This window comes from Hemiscyllium ocellatum, chromosome 7 (assembly GCF_020745735.1).
Source record: "Hemiscyllium ocellatum isolate sHemOce1 chromosome 7, sHemOce1.pat.X.cur, whole genome shotgun sequence".
Taxonomy (NCBI): Eukaryota; Metazoa; Chordata; class Chondrichthyes; order Orectolobiformes; family Hemiscylliidae; genus Hemiscyllium; species Hemiscyllium ocellatum.
This window is the reverse complement of record NC_083407.1, coordinates 95,618,624-95,637,583: the sequence shown is the minus strand read 5'-3', so window position 1 is coordinate 95,637,583 and position 18,960 is coordinate 95,618,624. Positions and strand designations below refer to the sequence as shown.

At 39.1% G+C, this 18,960-nt stretch overlaps 1 long non-coding RNA gene across 1 annotated transcript in view; it reads right to left on the bottom strand.

Annotated features, from left to right (window-relative positions):
* Positions 1–2,058: 2,058 nt before the first annotated feature.
* Positions 2,059–18,960, bottom strand: part of LOC132817559 (uncharacterized) — a 72,554-nt gene continuing 55,652 nt past the window's right edge. Inside the window, exons 3-4 of the long non-coding RNA XR_009644892.1 lie at positions 3,208–3,279; positions 2,059–2,136 (exon numbers count right to left, since the gene is read on the bottom strand). This is a non-coding gene — a long non-coding RNA (uncharacterized LOC132817559). The remainder of the gene's footprint in view (positions 2,137–3,207; positions 3,280–18,960) is intronic.

Here is an 18,960-nt window from a genome sequence, read left to right as displayed (position 1 = left end):
TCAGAATAGCACTACAAAGCAGAGATATCAGGGCCATATAGTGACTTGATTTAGATTATCTAAACTCATTTTAATCACCAAGTAGATAAAACATTATTTTTTTGTTCATGAGATATAAGTATCTCTAGCTAGGCCAAGATTTTTTTGCCTATCCCTAACTTATCTGGAGGAAAGGTGGTTCTTAAACTGCTGCAGTCCAAGTTATGTAGGTACACCTACAGTTCTGTTAGGAAGGGAGTTCCAACATTTTAACCCAGTAATAGTGATAGAATGGCAATATAATCTCAAGTTGGAATGCTGTGTGACTTTGAGGGGAACTTGCAGTTGGTGGTGTTTGTTTGCATCTGTTGTCTTGTTCTTTGAGATGTTAGAGATGGCTAGTTTGGAAGGCGTTGTTTGAAAGAGGAGCCTGGTTGAGTTGCTGTACTGAACCAACTGCAAAATACACATTGTTACAAAAATGCATTGGTGGTGAAGGAAATTAATATTGAAGGTGATTGATGGCTGCCATTCAATCGGGTTGCTTCGCTCTGGCTGGTATCAAGCTTCTTGAATATTGTTGGAGATGGGTACATCCAGGTAAACAGTGTTCTGTTATTGCTGAGTATATTAGCACTGTTGACAACCTTTTCCATCACTTTGCTGATGACTAAGAATAAACCGATGGAACAGTTTTTGGCCAGGATGGATTTGTCTTGCATTTTGTAGACATGACATACCTTGGTAATTTTCCATATTGCAGGGTGGATGCCCGTGTTGTGGGTGCCTAAGGGCTAGTTCATTCTGAAACCACAAATCTTCAGTATGACTGCTGGGATGTTCTCAAAGCCCACATACCTTGCAGTATTCAATGTCTTCATTCTTGTCTCGATATCACATGAAGTGAATCGAATGAATTGGAGACTATCATTTATGGTACTGGACATGTCAGAAGGAGGCTGAGATGGATTGTTCACTTTTGGCTGAACTTGGATGTCAATGCTACAGCCTGATCTTTTGCAGTGATATACTGGACTACCCTATCACAGAAGATGGGATATTAATTGAGCTACCTCCTCCTGTTAGTTGTTTAATTGTCCACTGCCATTCATGAGTCGATATTGTATACAGTTACTGGAAGGATCTTGAACAGCACTGATGTACTGAGGGATCTTGGGATTCAAGTTCATAGTTCCCTGAAAGTGGTGACTCAAGTAGATATGGTGGAAAAGAAGACATACAGCCTGCTTGCCTTTATTGGTCAGGGAATCGAGTACAAGAGTCACACTGTCATGTTGCAGCTTTATAAGAATTTGGTCAGGTCATACTTAGAGCATTGTGTTCAATTAAAGTTGCCACATTACAGGAAGGATGTGGAGGCTCTGGAGAGGGCAAAGAAGAGGTTTACTGGGTTACTGGGTTGTTTTCTCTGGAGCGGCGGAGGCTGAGGGGAGACTTGATAGAAGTTTATAAAATTATGAGATGAATAGGTAGGGTTAACGATCAGAATCTTTTTCTCAGAGTTGAAATGTCTTAAACTAAGGGGCATGCATTTAAGGTGAGAGGGAAAAGTTCAAAGGAGATGTGAGGGGCAAGTTTTTTTTGAGAGTGGTAGGTGTTTGAAAAATGCTGTCTGGGTTGGTGGTAGAGGCAGATATGATAGGAGCGTTTGAGAGACTTTTAGATAGGCAAATGAATATGCAAGGAATGGAGGGATATGGACCAATGGCAGGCGGAAGGGATTAGTTTGGTTTGGCGTCATGTTTGGCAGAACATCATGGCCGAAGGGCTGTTCCTGTGGTGTACAGTTCTATGTTCGATTGCCTCCAGCAGCTCCTTTATGCCAAAGCCAAATGAACACTTTCTTGGGCCACCTTACATAAGGTCAGGATTGATTATGTGCATGGGCATGAGTATTGTCAGACTGAAAGGAAATCTTATCGTAGTAACTGCCTGCTAGATCCTGTGAGGGTCTTGGTGTAGTGCTGTTGTCTCAACATACACAGAATTGAATGGAAGCCTTGTTTGGGGCCTTGTCCAGGTGTAACACTACCCCTTGTAAGGTCATAAACTGAAGATTCTCGGAGAAGGATGACGGAGATGAAGATGTCCTCTTACTTAGTCTATGTTCTTTCTCTTACTGTTGACACAGATCTACTGCAAGTTAAGAAAGAATGGCAATGGTTAGTTCTGTAGTTGTAAAACTGCAAAAGATCCTTCACAGAACACAGCTCAGCCAATTCAGTTTGCAACAAAGCAGACACCATTGCTCCTTGCATATCCTTCAGAGGAAGAAGCAGTAGATCAAGATCAACCACAGAGGAAGAGAGCTCTGATACTGAACACGATTTACTCAGTTTGGTGCAGCTATCTGAAAATAACTGAGAGCCAGTGCAGCAAGAAATAAAGGATAACTCACAATAACATTTTACACCTGTGCCAGCTGCTGTGTGAGGTCCTGTACTTATAAGAACTGGGTGGTGATCCCATCCCAGGAACCCTAAAGATAACGGCTGCTCTTAATTTCTTTGCCAGAGGATCACTTCAGGTAGATACTGAGGACTTCTGTGGTATTTTACAGACCATAACTCATAAATGTATCCAAGATATCACTGATGCTGTCTTCACAAGAGCTCACCTATTCGTCTTGTTCCCCATTGACGCCATTTGTCAAATAATGAGGGTACTAAGATTCTTGCCATTGTTTGTAATCTGCAGAGGCAGAGGGCAGTTCAATTGTACTCAATGTACTACCTACTTGGGAACATGTGCTGGTTCTTGAAACCTCACCACTCACAAAGTTAATGATTTGATCAAAGTCTGCATTGTTCCCAATTTCCATTTGTCTAATGGAACTAGGTTAACAGAAAACACCGACCAGGTTCTTGCATTTAATAACAGCTGCTGTTCATTATGAATAAATAAACAGTAGTCACAAGTATACAAAACTACGATCGATCAACATATACCTCTACTCGATACAACTCTAACCCTCTTTTAAACCCCTCCACATTCATATTGACAGATAGACAAGAATAAAATTGGTATCACGGGTAGAGAGAAGAAAAACAAGGAAGAGTTCAATAGCACCAGTCCGCAGGATTCGATGAGATCTTCCTTTTGCTTGCCATGACCTCCTGTTCTTTCATTTCTTTTTTCCCAGGTTTTTCACTTCTTTTAAAGAGGCACAGAGTAATTGTTACTGTAATTATAAAGTTTCTTACTTACTGGTTAAAGATGCACCTTACAGCAACAGGTGGGAAAAAGTGACTGGCTTTCTTCAGGCTTCGGGTACTTTTACTAAAGAGAGAGGGCACACAGAATTTGATCTTTCAGCGATCCAGATGCTTCTTATCATCTATTGTAAACATCCAAGCTGTTGTCATTCGAACGACTTCCAGCATCTACTGCTGGTCATTTGCACAAACCAATCAACAATCTGTTGCTAGCGAAATGAAATGATTGATTGAAGTAGGAAGAACAAGAAAAAAAACAATCTAAAAACTCTAAAGAGGGCACAGAAGTGGAACAACTTGGGTATATTTGCACAAGGATTATTGAAGATAGCAGGGCAGATTAAGAAGGCAGTTATCAAGGCATTCATGGTATTGGGCCTAATAAATAAAAATATAGAATATGAAAGCAAGTTACACTGAACATTTATAAAACACTGGTTTATTCCCAGCTCGGGTTTTTTGTCCAGTTCTAGGTACTGCATGTATGGAAGGATGTGAAGGCATCGGAGGGGGTGCATCAAAAATTCACACCAAGATTGGTTAAAAGGCCTTAATTACATGGATAATTTGGCAAAATTGGGGTGCTTGAGAATATGGCAGAGACTGAGTCAATTTGGCTTTCAAAAAGGAATGGATAATTACTTGAACAGGAGAGATTTGCAGATCTATGAGGAAAAGGCTGGGAAGAAAAGCGAGTTGAATCGTGCTTGGAGAAGTTCTGCACAAACTTTCCCAAAGGAATGATCTCCTTCTGAAATGTATTCACTCTGATTCTATAGTTGCTGCACTACTATTCCACTGACAAAACATTATTCAGCACATCAATGATTAAAGCTGTTCAACATTATGTAGTGCATTTAATCATAGAACCATTAGGAGATAGTCTTTGGTTCCTTTTATCATGATTTTTAAAATCAATCTGTTCAGATGTGTTATGGCACACCAAAGTGTTAATTGCTATTTTTAAAATAGAACAACAAGAAAATCAAATCAAGGTGGAAGATGCTTATACTTCTGAATTTGTTCTGTGCTTCAGTCGCAAAGGAAACCGCACCTGTAATAATATTTCTTTACCACTTCTTGAATAACTAAATTACCACTGAACCACTTATTAGCTGGCAAGCATTTGTTCATTATTCCATGGAGGAAATGAAGAAAAGACAGCCCAATGTGAAATACAGGTCACTGGGTATGAAGGAAGCAAAGGAGATGGATTCTGGGAGGAAATGAAGTGTAGGGCAGAGATACTGCTAACTGTATGTCCATTGTTGTGCTCCATACCTATAAAGATGGATTAACAGGTTTGTGCACAGTTGTGTAAGATAATGGTGCTGAAAGATTATGAGGACAAAGAGGGAATAGGGGTAAATTTGATTTACGATTGCATTTCATCTCTTAATTCCAAGATAGTGGGTTATTATTTGATTTATTCCTTTTCTTTCCTTAATCATGTCCTTTAATAAGGTAGACCAAAACGTATTCCCCAAACCCTGATTTTTCAATTCTTATTTTTGACATGAAGCTGCAACAACAACATTTAAGATGAAATCAAAGATAGGATTTATTAACAAAACACAGGGAAATTTCTTCACTACTTCATCCCACGCACATACACACACACACAGAGGAAATTAAGGAAGTCATGAGAGGAGATGGGTTAGAAACTACAAGTTTTGATAAATTCAGAGATTTAAAAATAATTTCATGTGAGTCACAACTTCCTGGAGACCAGTGTCCAATAATAGTTTCCTTGGCCAACGAACCAGCAGGGGTCTCCTTCTAGCCTAGCAAGTAGTGGCCATTTTATCAGAGAGCAACTTGAGGACATGGAGATCCAGGGCAGGCTGCAAACTCAGTCTGGAATCCTGTTTTCCCTTTGATGGTCAATCAGCAACTGACCTAGAATCCCAGAAAGGTGTACTTGAAATTCAACAAATTCCATTTTCAGTCATGTGCCAAAGAGAAGCATTTTGGCTGCTGATGGCCCACCTCAGTGGGCTAGTTGGTAGGTTGTTAAACTAACACAACAGGTCTGCCTTATCCATTAAAATTTACATTATGTGGTGATGAGGTAATTGTAAAAGCCTTTGTGCTCATTTAGCACATTTGGCCTTGATGTTTTTCTCACTGGTCTAGGCTGGCTGGAAGTAGATAGCGCGTCTCCAAGCCCTTTGTGACAACTTTAACTGGTATATCTAAACAAAATAGAGACTACAGGAACTTCTACAAATATGATCATGTGGTCAGCCTTAATCATTTGTAAAGTCCAGAAAGTTGGTCCATTTTTAAGAGAAACAAATTTAAACATAGAAATACATAAAATAATGCAACTTTCTTTGGGATTTCTGTCATACCTTTGGCTATGACAAGCACATGATGTTCTTGTTCTATTGAGCTTCACCCATTCTACTGATGTCACACACAGTCTTTGGGTAGTATGGGTAGTTCTGTTGTAACTTTTGGAGTGGACGGATATATCAGTACCAGTGCTGAGGTCTTAGTAATTGTGCCTGATTCAATTTAGTTGTACTAATTGATATCATGCAATAAACTTTCTTATTATCTAAGAACAGTGCCTCTTCCACAGATACACTATGGTGGCGTACTCTCTACCAGTAATTACTAGATAGATCCAAGACAAAGAAAAGACAGATGCAGCCTCATCAACACTCCTTATAGTTGTAGCAAAACTTTCTCTTTTTTTAAACTCCAATCACCTAGCAACAATGACCAAAATTCCATTTGTCTTCATAATTACTTGCTGTACCTGTATGCTAACGTCTTGAGTTCCATGCACAAGAACACCCATATCTCTTTGTTATGCACTTTTAGGAATCTCTCTGCATTTAAGTACTAGTCTGTCATTTTATTTTTCCTGCCAAAGTGCATGATCCAACATTTTCCTATACTTGCCAACTTTTTTTTCAACTCAACTGATTTATATCGTTACAGAATCCTTATACCCTCATCACAACATGTCTTCCCACCTATTTTTAATAACATCAGAAGATATCAATACATTACACTCTGCCCCTCTTCCAAGTCATTAGATAGATCTTAAAAAATTGATGCCTTGGGTCTTATTGTGGCACTCCACATATTTCTAACCTGAAAAAAAAACCCATTACTCCCAACTATCTGTTGTCTGTGTGTTAACCAATCATCAATCTATACTAATACATGCAATCTTTGGCAATAACCTTTCTTATTGGATGCCTGCTGGGAATCCAGTTTACTGCATCTACCAGTTTCCTTTATCATCTCTGCTTTGTACACCGAGTACATTTGCCAAATATAATATGTTTCACAAAACAGTGTTAACTCTGTTTGATTTTGTTAAGTTTCTGAAATGTCCTACTATTTCATGTTTAAATGATGGACTCCAGCATTTTCCCAACAACAGACATCAGGCTAACTGGTCTACAGTTTCCTGTTTTCTATCTCCTTCCCTTCTTGAAGGGAGGTGTCACTTGAGTAGTTTTCCAATCTGCTGGAACTGTCCTGAAATCCAATGAATTTGGAATAGTTCACTGAATGCTACACTGTCATGGGACCACCTCTCACCAAGTCTCATGCTCTCCTGCTCTCACTATTACTTGTAACATCTTCCTTCACTTGCTATCACCCACTGCAAAACCTGACAGCACTGACCCTGCATGCCCTTTGTTGCCTATTCACTTGCTCAGGATACTTCCTCACCAGCACCAAAAATAACATTCATTTCCTTTAATACCTGCCTTTCTCTTATTCCAGGAGCATGGTACCCATTTTGGAGCAAGCAGCAAGATCAAGTTACCAGTTACCTGAAATGATTTCTACATTGAGAATTCTCATTGTCTAGCTTGTTTGGCAACTTTGGTAAGGATGGAATGCTGATTATCAATTCGATGAGTTGATCTGTTAACAAGGCACTTAACAAGTTATAATCCTCCTTAATTGGCAACTTGTCATTGCTGAGCAAGAAACTCACCTTGCTAGTTAGTAAAAGCATAAAAAATTAAATGAAGTGCTCTTGATGTGGAGATAGGCCTTGTCTTGTCCAATTTTGCTGAAGTACCATCAAGATCACATGGCTCAGACTCCTAAATAATACTGCGTGTGGTTATTGTATCCAAACTCAATGGCTCCATCAGAATATGTGTTGACTGAACATAACTCAACAAAATTATAGCTAGGCAAATCCATTCTATGTCAACAGTCAATGAGAGTTTAGCCAAATTGCTTAATACCAAACATAATGTCAACAATGGATTCTGGCATGTGCCACTAAATTAACAATCAAGACTGCTTATGATATTTATCATTCCATTTGGGAGATTTTGTTTCAGCAGACTTTCACTCAGGATCACTTCAGCTGGAGAAATTTTACAAAGTAGAATGTCCAATGTATTAAAAAGTTTAGGAGGGTTCTTATACCAGATATATGACAAATTGACACATGGCAAGATCATTAGGGAACCTGCAGCATTTTATAAATTAATTGGGTGTCGCTGGCTGAGCCAGCATTTATTGCCCATTCTAGTTGCCCTTGAGAAGGTAGTGGTGAGCTGCTGCCTTGAACCACAGGAGTCCACTGGCCATAGATACTCCCACAATGCTGATGAGGAGGTGGGGAGTGGGGGAATTGCCAGGATTTTCACCCAGTGACACAGAAAATACAGTGATATATTTCCAAGTCTGGATGGTGTGTGGCTTGAAGGGTTACTTGTAGGTGGCGGTGCTCCCATGTATCTGCTGCCCTTATCCTAAATGATAGTGGCTATGAGATTGGCAGATGTCAAGAAGTCTTGATGATTTTAAAACTCCTACAGACTGAAGGTCTTCAAACTGCATCCAAATGATTCTCTTAAGAGTCAGTTCTTCGTCATACAATAAATCTAACACAGATCCATCAGCAATTCTGACAGCAAGTTTGGTTCTTATAACACTTTACGTCACCATAGTCACATTTTTTCTGCTAATCACTGATGAAATTATCCATGGATTCTCTGGATGCTGAACTCTTCTATTACATCCTGCTCTTACAAGAATTTTATTTCTGCTGAAATTAAAGTAGTTGTCAAGGGCTATCAGTACATTTTCAAAAATGTTCATTGTTTCCTTAACTGTTGGCAAGCTATAAGTTAATCTGTTTTACTTCCAATTGTAAGGAGAACTCTATTTATTTGTCAGATTCTGATTTAAAATCAAATTCGGAAGCTATTCTGTATTTTATATATTATTTTCTCCAAAAATGTCTGATTCTGCATTTTATTTGGTCCATTTCTGGAAATAAATCATCCTGACAATATTATTTCTGTTGTAATGTTTGCCTAATTTGACATTTTCAACATTCAAAATCAATGCTTTTGCTTTATGCTGTTGTACTGGAGATTCCCACATTTAGTGACTAATTTCCCTGGAGAATCGGAGGCTGAGGTGACCTTATAGAGGCTTATAAAAACATGATGAGCATGAATAGAATAAATAGTCAAGGGCCTTTCCCTGGGGTTGGAAAGTGCAAAACTAGAGGCCATAGGTTTGAGGTGAGAAAGGAACGATTTAAAAGGGATCTAAGGGATAACTTTTTCACGCAGAGGGTGGTGTGTGTATTGAATGAGGAAGTGGGGAGGCTGATACAATTACAACATTTAAAAGGCATCTGGATGGATATATGAGTAGGAAGGGTTTAGAGGGATATGGGCCAAGTGCTGGCAAACGGGACTAGATTTATCTAGGATATCTGGTCAGCATGGACGAGTTCGACCAAAGTGTCTATTTCTGTGCTGTATATCTCTATGACTCCATAACATGGTCGAATCTGTCTTTCTCATGGCTTCACTGGGTGAATCTTGCTATTTGCAGCCTTTATTAATGATTTCTGTTTCCATAAAGGCTTTACTGAATTAATACACTTTAATCACTGTTTTACTAAATTATTCCTGCTATTTACAGCTTAAAGCGATGAAGGTTGCTTTTTTCACACAGAAGGTTCTTGCTGTAATATTCAACATTTCTTTCAGTTTTCCTGCAATATTCACACATCCTGTGGTTTAAACAAGTGGTTTTAATGAAGGATCTCCTGCCTTTCAAGTCTCTTACCTTCCCTCTTCCATTAAACCAAGGCCTCTTAGCTACCTAACATGTCTCCTTTTTCAGTTTCATTCTGTCTTTGCAATGTCCCCAAGTCTGCAACCTTGATTTAACTTGCCCATATGGTTCTTGATTTCCTTTTCTATATGAGTTATGAAGGTGTAAGAGGTACTGTACCTTTAAGAGAATTAAAAGCTAGCAGAACTACCTGACAGCATCAAGTGTTCTGGACAAGGTGTAATGTAACCTTTTGGTCCAACAACTAGAGTAGCTAGTAGCAACTGGAGTGGTTGCCTGGAGACAAAAACACATTCAAATTAGGGCAATCAGTTTAAATTATACCCCCCAAAAAAACTCCAATCAAGTTTGAATTTTGAATATTGACAAATGAAAAGCCAATGACACAATCCGATGCGGGTAGGAGGGTAGGAGACCAGGAAACATTGAACAGTTGAGGGAGAACTGCCAAAAGACCAACAGATGTAGGCTGCCAGTCAGAACTCTCTGAGAGATACCTGTCAAAAGAAGGAGTTTGCACAGAGAAAAAAACATCGACTCAGACCTGGAGAGAAAATCTACAGAGGAAGATATGACAGCCGGCTGGTTTTGAAATTTGAATATTTTTGGTAAATCTTACTCGGGGGTTTTATTGGACTAGTATTATAGAACAGTAAGTAAAAGATAGAGAAAGGAGTTGTATATAATTGTTAGTTAATTATTTTCTGTTATACTTTATTTCTTAAAGTTCTTAATTTTTACTTTAAATAGTTCTTTGCCTCTCAAATTTTCACAGATTACTGCATAGGATAAATCTTTTCTGTTTCTTGGTTTACAGTTAACAGAGGGGTTTTGTCTCGAGGAATTAAGGGCTACGGGGAGAACGCTGGTAAGTGGAGTTGAAATGCCAATCAGCCATGATTGAATGGCGGAGTGGACTCGATGGGCCAAATGGCCTTACTTCCACTCCTATGTCTTATGGTCTTATGGTTTTAACCTGTGTCATAACTGTTTGGGGGCTTGTCTGGCATTTGAACGGTTTGGGGGCATTTGTCTACGGTTTGAACGCTTTGGGTCTTGGATTTAAGATTTTAACTGGTTAGACAGGTTTGAATCGATTTTGGGTATGAAAAATTCCAGCAGATTTAAACACTTGCAGGTTAGTGCCCTAGACCATTAAATAAAACATAGGTGAGGCAATTTATTTAATTTCTGTGACTTGTAATTGATTAAATTAAAAGTGAGAGAAATGGCTCTTAAAATTGCTAAAGAGGTTCTTGGATTTGAAGATGATTCTCAAATTTGCCAAGAAAGTTTAGAAGGAAAGAAACAGGTCATAGTTTTAAAATTAGCGAAGAAATTAGATTTGGGTTTAACCAAGGACAAAAGTAAAGCTAAAATTGTAAGCGCATTACTCAAACACTTAGGTGTGTCAGAGAAACAGACACGTTCAGTAGAGGTAGAAAAACTTAAATTACAATTGAAGAAAATGGAGTTAGAAGATCAACAAAGAAAGAAAAAGGGAAGAAAGAGAGTTAAAAGAGAGAGAGGGGAAAAGAGAGAGACAGTTCTTAGCTGAGCAAAGAGAGAGAGAAAAAGAGAGAGAAGAAAGGGAAAGACAAAAAGAGAGAACTTGAACTTGAGAAATTGCGACTTAATCAGCAAAGTCAGGTTAACAGGATGGAGATTAAAAGAGAAGGTAGTGATATATACAAATATGTCAAAACTCTGCCACATTTTGATAAGGAAGATGTTGAAGCCTTCTTTATTTCATTTGAAAAATTGATTAGGCAGATGGAGTGGTCTGAGCATTTATGGGTAATGCTAGTTCAGACGAAACTGGTAAGCAGAGCTAGTGAGGTATTTGCCACGCTGTCAGGTGAGGGGTCAAGAGATTATGAAGAGGTTAAACAGGCTATTTTGAGTGCTTATGAATTGGTACCAGAAGTGTATAGACAGCAGTTCAGAAACACAAAGAAGGAACCAGGTCAGACTTATGTTGAGTTTAAAAGAATTAACCATAGTCATTTTGATCGATAGGTGCGTGTTTTAAAATAGATAAGACTTTTGAGGCTCTACAAAAGATTATTCTGCTGGAGGAGTTTAAAAACTCACTTCCAGAGATGGTAAGAATTCACATGGAGGAACAGAAAGTTCAGGAAGTGAGAAGGGCAGAAGAATTCGCATGTTTGTGCATAAGACAAACTTTTGGCCAGAATTTCATCCTGTGAGGGATAGAAGTTGGGAGAAGGGGAGATCCTACACTATGAAACCAAGAGTAGAGAACACTGGTAAGAATTTACCACAGAATAAAAAATAAGTCGAAGAGAGTGGAAAGGAGGTGAAAGGCCTCAGGTGTATCCACTGTGGTAAAGTGGGACATGTAAAGTCACAGTGCTGGTCGTTAAAGAAAGGTGCTGTGGGAAAAGATGTGGTTAAAAAAAACAGCTTAGCCGGTGGCATTAGTGAAGGTAGTAAAGGAAATGCCAAGAAGAGCCAAGGAGCTGCAGGAGGGTGCACAGCCTCGGCAGGGGCTGGGTATGGAGTTAGTACTTGATCTCTACAAAGAATTCACCTGCATGGGTAAAGTTTACTCAGGAAGAACAGGGGGAGAAGGACACAAGATTATAATTTTGAGAGATACAGGATCTAACCAATTGCTGATAGTAATGGATGAGTGAATATGCATTCTTTCTGATCTGTTACCCGAGAGTGTGGAAATTTGTGGGATAGATGGACTTCTGTTGCCAATTCCCCCATTTGAAGAACCTTTCACGTGGTTTATAATTGATTGTGTAGATCCCCTCCTGAGAACTAAAATTGGGAATCAGTACTTGTTAACCATAAAGATGTGTCTACCAGATTTCCGGAGGCAATTCCATTATGGAGTATCAAGGCAAAAAAGGTGGTAGCTTCCTTTACATGGTATGGGCTATGCAGAGAGATTCAGTCAGACCAAGGGTCACATTTTACTGCTAGGCTGTTTAAGGAGGTTATGGATAGCTTAGATATCCAGCACTTCAAATACAGTGCGTATCATCCTGAATCCCAGGGAGCTTTAGAAAGGTGGCATCAGACCTTGAAGTCCATTTTGAGAACATACTGTCAGGATTACCCAAATGATTGGGATAAAGGTATCCCATTTGTATTGTTTGCCATTAGAGATACCCCAAACTAATCTACTCAGTTCACTCCCTTTGAGTTAATATTTGGGCATGAAGTGAAACTAATTAAAGAAAAATTGCCAGCACCAAAGTTAGAGATCTCACACTTCAATTATGTATCTGAGGCGAGGGAGAGATGAAATCGAGTAGGTGAGTTAGCTAAACAGCACCTAAAGAGGGCACAGTATGGAATGAAACAGATGGCAGATAAAAGCTCTGAGACTTGGACATTTCCCCATTGGGATGACGCGTTAGTACCATTACCAGTGATAGGAGATCCCTTCAAAGCCAGGTTTATTTGTTCCTATCAAATTGAGAAAAAGTTGATTCAGGTGAATTATCTCGTAAAAATGCCAGATAGAGAAAAGGGTATCGGCTATGTCATGTGAACATGTTGAAACATGTTAGTTACTGCAGCGCAGAATGAGGAATCAAATCCAGATGATGTGGATTTTAATGTGCCTCAAAATAGATTTAGAAATGAAGAAGTCTTTGAAGAATGGGATAGGTTAGTAAGCTATCTGTCTCAGGAGCATAGAATGCAGTTGAAAGATTTGTTACTGCAGTATATGGACATATGTAATAATCAGTTGGGGTGGACTAATGCTAATGTACGTGAGTAGACATAGGGGATCCTGCTCCGATAAAACAAAACCCCTACTGGCTTAATCCTTTCAAAGCCAGACAGGTCCAGATGAAGGTGGAGGCCATGCTCAATGAGGACATCATCAAAGCAAGCCAGAGTGAGTGGAGTTCGCCGATTGTCTTAGTTCCCAAATTGGATGGGACTCTACAATTTTGTGGGGATTATGGAAGGTCATGCCGTTACAAAATCGGACTCATATCCAATTCCTAGATTGGAAGACTATATTGAGAAAGTCGGACAAGCCAGTTGCATCACCAAGTTGGACTTAATGCGTGGTTACAGGCAGGTACCTTTATCAGAGATGGTGAAAGAAATTTCTGTGTTTGTGACACCAAATGGCTATATCAGTTTAAGGTGATGCTCTTTGGAATGAAGAATGCACCTGCCACATTCCAAAGACTCATGAACAGAGTTGTGGCTGGATTAACAAACTGTGCAGTCTGTTTGGACGATGTAATGATCTTTAGTAAGTCCTGAAAAGATCACATGGTACAGTTGGCAGAGCTCTTTGAAGACTGCGAGAAGCAAAACTGGTGATAAACTTAAATAAAAATGTAAGGAATAAAACTTAAATAAAATAGGAATTTCCACAACCAATCTTGAAGAAAGAGGTGCTTCAATTCTTAGGACTCAGCAGATTCTATGGGAAGTTTGTTCCAAACTTCAGCAGTCTAGTGCACCATTAGCCAACTTGCTGAAGAAGAACACAAAGATTGGGTGGACAGAGCAATGGCAGGAGGCATTTGACCATTTGAAATTGATATTAACCACCAGTTTTAGCTACACCAAACTTTTCAAAACCTTTTAAAGTCGCCATTGATGCTAGTGACATAGGCGTTGAAGCTGTACTCCTACAGGAAGATGAGGATGGGATTGAACTGCCAGTTGGTTACTTTTCAAAGAAGATCAACGTCCACCAGAGGAAATATTCCACTATCAAGAAAGAACTATTGAGTTTGGTACTGGCCTTACAACATTTTAATGTGAATGTCGTGAACAATATGTCGGAGAAGCTTGCATACACGGATCGCAATCATCTTACATTCTTAGAACACTTTAAAGACAGGAATATGAGACTATTTCGTTGGAGTCTTATGTTACAGACTTTTAATTTAAAAGTCATACATATTGCGGATCATAAGAATGTAATCGCAGATGTATTATCATAGATTTAACTGATAAAGTTTAGATGAGTTTTGTATTTATTTAATATTATATACATACTTACAGTTATATAGGAAGAAGTTAAAGTGAACAGATTAAGGTCATCGGTATGTGAGGGTAATGTGTTTAAACAATAGAAGAAAAAAATGAAGCTGTCTTTTCATTATGATGGTTCATTTTTTTCTGAAGGGGGTATGTTTTATGAAGATGTGGGTGTACTGTACCTTTAAGAAAGTTAGAAGCTAGCAGAACTACCTGACAGCATTAAGTGTTCTCAATAAGATACAATGTAACATGTGGTCCAGCAGCCAAGGTAGCTGGTTGCCTGGAGATAAAAACAGATTTGAATTAGGCCAATCAGTTTAAAGTATACCCCCCAAAAAAGCCAAGTTCCAATCAAGATTGAGTTTAGTAAACTGGCGATATTAAAAGCCACTGACACAATCTGATGCTTTGGGGGAGTATAAGAGTGGGAAAATTTGAACAGTTGAGGGAGAACGGCCAAAAGACCAACAGATGTAGGCTGCTAGTAAGAACTCTCTGAGCGGTACCTGTTGAGTGAAGGAGATTGCACAGAGAAAAAACATCGACTCAGACCTGGAGAGAAAATTTACAGAGGAAGATATGACAGCTGGCTGGTTTTGAATTTTTTGGTTAAACTTACTCGGGTGGTTTATCAGACTAGTATTATAGAAGGGAAAGTAAAAGATAGGTAGAGAAAGAAGTTGTATTTAGCTAAAAATCACACAACACCAGGTTATAGTCCATCAGGTTTAATTGAAAGCACTAGCTTTTGGAGCACTGCATCAGGTGACAACCACCTGATGCAGTGCTCCAAATGTTAGTGCTTCCAATTAAATCTGTTGGACTATAACCTGGTGTTGTGTGATTTTTAACTTTGTCCACCCCAGTCCGACACTGGCATCTCCAAATCATGAGTAGTATATAGTTATTAGTTAATTGTTCTCCGTTATACTTTATTTCAAAAAGTTGTTAATTTTTACTTTTAAATAGATCTTGGCCTCTTGAATTTTCACAGATTACTGCATGGGATAAATCTTTCCTGTGTTGCTAGTTTAAAATTAACAGACAGGGTTCTCCCCATGCCATAACAGTACTTGGTGACCCACCCAATGTGATGGCAATGTCAATCTGAGGTAGAAGCGCTTCCCTTTTATTTTCCCAGTCTACAATACTGCACTGCTTTTTTATGGCAATCAAACTTTATTCATGGAGTCATTGATATCCATTTGTTTTCTGGCTCAACCTTGACTCAGGACTGTTCCTACAGACTATTATCACGATGCAGTCTGTATCAGCTTTGGAGAACTAATTCCTTTTTTCCAGAGAGTTCAAAATCGTCTGATGCAGTGTGTCTCTTACCAGATTTGAAATGCTTTTACCATTGATTGTAGAGTCTTCCTTGTTGAATCTTGCCACAACGGTTTCTTTTGTAAGGTCCTTAAAGATTCAACTCTTCCTTGCTGCTGACCCGCCTGAACAGATGACTAAAAGCTGAGTCTGAAGACGCTCATAAACCTTGTATATGACAGCCAAGTGAAATCTGCCCTGTTGATCACCTTGTTGGACATGCAGTCAAATTAAGTTTGCACCTCACCATGAGGTATGTTTGCGGCCACCATTTTCTTTAGTGCTGTAATCTACACAACCTGCTTGATTCAGTGTGGTAGGGGAAAATTACTGACTGATCTAACTAAAAGATGATCTGTGTTGAACAAGAGTAGTTTATTGCATGTTAAGCACGAGTTACTGGTTATATTGATATGGAACGTAGAACAGTACAGCACAGGAACAGGCCCTTTGGCCCACCATATCTGCACCAACTTTGCCATTCTAAACTAATCCCATCTATCTGCACATCGTCTGCATCCCTCTATTCCCTGCCTGTTCATGTGTCTGCCTAAATGCCTCTTCAACATTGCTATTGTCTTTGCTTTTACCACCTCCTCTGGCAGAGTGTTTCAAACACCTACCACCCTCTGCATAAAAAATGTACCTTGTACATTGCCCTTAAACATTTCCTTCTTACCTTAATCCTTTACCCCCTAGTATTTGACTGCAAAAAAAAAGTGACTCTTCACCCAATTCATGCCTCTTATAATTTATATACTTCTATCAGGTTGCCCCTCAGCCTCTGATGTTCCAGCAAAAACAACCCATGTTTGTCCAAACTCTCCTTAAGGCCGATGCACTCAATCCGGGCAATATCCAGTAAACCTCTTTTGCACTCTCTCCAAATACTCCACATCTTTCCGAGAGAGTGGGGACAAGAACTGCATTCAATGCTCCAAATGTGGCCTAACTAAAGTCTAAGACAGTTGCAATATGCCTTCCCAATTTTTATATTCAATGTATTGACCGATGAAGGCAAACCTGCTGTTTGCTTTCTTTACTTCCTTATCCACTTTTGGGGAGCTATGGACTTGGACCCTAAGATCCTTCTCTGTATCAATGCTCCTAAGGGTCCTGCCATTAATTGTATAATTTCCTCCAGTTTTTGACACTTTCAAAATACATTACCTCATACCTCTCTAGATTAAACTCCATCTGCCAATTCCCTGATCAAATTTCCAAATGATCTATATCCTGCAGTATTCTTTGAAAATCTTCCTCACAGTTCATGACGCCACCAATTTTTGTGTCATCTGCAAACTTACTAATCAGACCACCTACATTTCTACTTAAGTCATTTATATACGATATGCACAACAGAGCTTCCAGCACTGATCTTTGCAGAACCCCACTGGTCGCACACCTCCAGTCTGAGAAACACCCCTGCACAGGTATAATTCTTCCAAGATCAAGCCAATTTTGTATCCAATTTGCGACTTCATCTTCTGGACCAGACTGCCATGAAGGTCCTTGTCAAATGCTTTCTTAGTTACAATTGACATTGCAACAAAGCCCAAACAATGATGGATGTTTGGTCCTACTGTTTGAGATCCTAAGCTGTTCTGCCTACAAGTCCAAATGACATCATCAGAGTGGATGGTGCTTAAAGCACGCCACAGTATTAAACCTTCAGACTCCTACACCCTTATACACCAAACTGGTTTAGATTTTTCTCTTTCCTTGATTTATAGTTCTTTCAATTCTAGTGAGACTTTCTGAACAATTACTACTTCATGTTGACTTGTATCACTTCAAAAATTTCATGGCTAGGAATTGGAATGGACTGCCTGAGAAGTGGGGAAAACAATTCAATCAGAGAACTCAAAAGGAATTTGGTTAATTATCTGAGAAGAAAATGTTTACTGGACTAAGGGGAAAATGCAGGGGGGTGGGACTTGATAAGTAGCACTTGTAGCTAGTGTAGACATGGCAAACTGAATGGCCTCCTTCTGTAAATCATTCTATGGTTCAATCAGCAATGAAAGCCATCAAAATCACTCCTTCTCCTTTCGAGGATAGGACATGCTTCAAAATCTTACAGTTTTCATTTATCCATCATTTTTAACAGAATCACTTCGGGACATCCACTTATCTCTCCTTCACTCTTCCTGGTATTCATTTTTTTTAACCAAAGGAATCATAACTGAATGGTTATTATTCTCTGGTGATTATTTATGGTGTTCATTATTTTCAAAGAATTATACCTTTTCGTTATCTGTGTGCTCATTCCAGCTATCCATTATTTATTGCTGAAACTTGAATCTTGAAGTGAAATGTGCTTCAAATAAAACAGCGCAAATGAAAGCTTGATCGTACTCTTCTCAAACACAAAAGGCTGTGCCAAAGCTGTTGGAGCCAGTTATTACAGAAGATGTATAAGTCAAAGCAACAGAATTGTTTTCTGATTTAACTGTGAAAATCATTAAAATCAAAATTCAAATGACAAAGAATAATCTTAGAAATTGATTTTAAAATATGGTGTAAGTAAGATTAAGAAATGTAGCTCAATGGAAATACATATTAGCAGGTCACTGTGAGCCATGGTGAACCAGGCATTATGGATCTCACTCAATAAAATACTTTAACTGAAAATGGGAGAATTCTGCCTCATGTTACATATATTTTAGAAGTCCGATAACGTATACACGCCAGTTTCAGCCAAAACGCATTGTTCCAGTATCAGCTGGGAAGATAGAAAGGCAGCAACAGGAGATTGGCATTGGAGGGGTGGGAGCAGGAAAACCATTATCATCAGAAATGACAATAGGTTCATGAACCACAGTGCAACTGCCACTCCTTCAGGTCTTCACTTTATCAATCTTAATGATCCATTGGAGAATAGGTTGATGCGACATTGCAGTAATGCTTTGGAATTCTCTTTCCCAGTGTCCAGTGTAAACTTGCACTTCAGCACTCAGATTAAAGCTGTTTGTACTGCAATGAAAGCTGTAACATCTGCCACTGGAACTGACTGCATCATGGTGAGTTCTGCAGGTGTGCTGACTACGTTAGAAAGGCTGGGTTCCAAGCTCTATTTAAAATCCTTGACCTTTGTTTCTATATGTTTGTGTCCAGTACCTCACCATACACTGGTACCTCTTCTATCCAGACCTGTAGAATACACGTAAAGCTGAATTTTCCCAGCCCATTGGCAACAGGTTGGAGGCAGTAAGACAGGTATAATGATTTGGAAAGTCAACAGGAGCAGGACACTGCCAACTTGGCATCATAGCATATTGTCAGTTGCATAAATATAAGTGATACAACTACTTGTTGAATGGAGGATTGA